The sequence below is a fragment of the Chrysochloris asiatica genome, unplaced genomic scaffold, assembly GCF_000296735.1.
Source record: "Chrysochloris asiatica unplaced genomic scaffold, ChrAsi1.0 scaffold00058, whole genome shotgun sequence".
NCBI lineage: Eukaryota > Metazoa > Chordata > Mammalia > Afrosoricida > Chrysochloridae > Chrysochloris > Chrysochloris asiatica.
The window spans coordinates 1,867,876-1,870,029 of NW_006408576.1; the positions used below are offsets into that span (position 1 = coordinate 1,867,876).

General features: G+C 43.7%; 1 pseudogene; it reads left to right on the forward strand.

The window, feature by feature from the left end:
• Positions 1–290: 290 nt before the first annotated feature.
• LOC102839460 lies at positions 291–1,320 on the forward strand (annotated as a pseudogene).
• The last annotated feature ends 834 nt before the right edge of the window (positions 1,321–2,154 follow it).

A 2,154-nucleotide genomic window follows, 5' to 3' on the forward strand; every position in this document is an offset into this window, starting at 1 on the left:
ATAATTCAAGAAGTTGGATTATATGAAGAAGAACATGGCATCAGGATTGGAGGAAGACAACCTGTGATATGCAGATGATACAAATTTGCTTTCTTTAAGTAAAGAGGACTTCAAATATGTACAGATGAAGACTAAAGACCACAGCCTTCAGTATGGGTGTCACCTCATTGTAAAGAGAACAAAAATATTCACAATAGGGCCAATAAATAACATGAAGATCAATACATCAAGATAAATAACATCAAGATGCAAGTTCCCGCCCCAGACAGTGATGAGGGAGCAGCCACAGTATGAACAATTCCCATAAGAGTAACACCTCAGAGACAGCACCTCAGTGCAGTTCAGCAGTTCAGGGAGCTCACATCTCTCATATTGCTCAAGAGCAGAAAATCACAAATTTGATCAGGAGCAGTATTGGAGAGAATACAGTCATCTGGGTGCTAAGTTCTTAAAGAAATCAAGGGATTTGTTTTACAAACCAGATATAACTAAGAGGATCTGCAGCAGTGATAATTGTACTTCTTCCTGGAGAGCAAGAACAGGTTCAGAGGGTCATCCAGACAGTTCCGTCTTCTGTAATTCACCCGCCACATGTGCAAAAGGCACCATCCTTATCAGAAAGCAGAGTGTCAGGACTCATCTGATAGCATAGGCTCCTCACAGAAAGCCCACAGGATCCTCTCATGACACCCATCTTACAGGAAAAATTTGACAGACCTATCTTCTGAAGATACGAAGAGCAGAAAAGGGGACGGAGAAAACGCTGGAGTTTCTATTGTCACTTCTATGTGTGTTCCAACTCCCATCTATCAGACTAGCACAGGACAGTATATTGCCAGTGCCCCATATGCAGCCTTACAGTTGGCCAGTCTGGGCACAGATGGAGTACAGGGGCTTCAGACATTACCATGTCAAATTTGGGCAATACTCAGAAAGGTTCAACAATTCTTCAATATGCACAGACTTCTGATGGACCGCAAACACATTGTACAGACTGCCTCAAGAGATATGCAGACTTACCAGATCTGTATCACACCATCAGCTACTTCACTCCCACAGACTGCAGTGATGATATCTCCTGTGACTCTTACATCTCAGACAATGAAGACAGATGACCCCCAGTTGAAAAGAGAAATAAGATTGATGATGAACAGAGAAGCTGCTGGAGAATGTCACAGAAAGAAGAACGAATATGGGAAATGCCTGGAAAATCAAGTTGCCGTTCTGGAAAATCAAAATAAAACTCTAATAGAAGGTTTTCTGGTTTTGGTGGGCAGCAGAGTCAGCCAGGTTGGAAAGGCTCTGTGGGGGAGGAATTGAAAACCCAGAGAAGTTTGCTCATGGAACACCACCAGAGCTCTGGATCTAGCATAAGATACAGGACGTCAGTTTCTCGCATGTGCAAATGAAAAAATCACGATATAAAGGAAAACACTGTGAGTTAGCGAACACTTGAGATGGGACTCCTTCTGTGGCCACCCCGCCAGGGTGGAGTTCAGAGGACGAGGCTACAGCCAGAGCACCACAGGGAACCATCACTAAAAGTGGAGTAGTGACATTTGCAAAAGGAGGTGTGGGAGATTGATTCTACATACCGTTTCCTCCGCTTTCCTGTTGCGCCTTCTTTGCGTAGCCCAGATACCTTCAGGCTGGTCGATGTGCACCCTTCTTTCCCCAAAAAAAGTCCAACGCTGAGCCCATATTTTTCCTAAGGCACAGAGAAAAAGAGCTTGGCGAATGTTTATGACGTCAGCCTGTGGATCTCAAGCCCTAAAGTTAACTTGTGAGAGGCCCTTTACTATACAGCAAGAAAAAATCTGGTCTGGCCTAACAGACAAACCATATAAACAATCTGTGAAACCCCAACATGAAAGGGCACAACTATCTCGAGAATTATGCTGTGCACACGCAGATACTTAACTGACCTTCAGAGACAAAAATAGTTGATAATCTGTATCCTATTAACTTCTCAATAATGATCTGTGGACCTCTACGGTGGTGACTAGAGGAGGGGCCTGAGTGAGCATATACCCCAACCACTACTGGAAGCTTCTATAGTGCACACACACTGCCTGTGTAGCAAGGTGACTGGACAGTCGGCCAGAGTTTTATTTTTATTTCAAAGTGGTGGTTTTTGTCTCTGCTTTTATATTG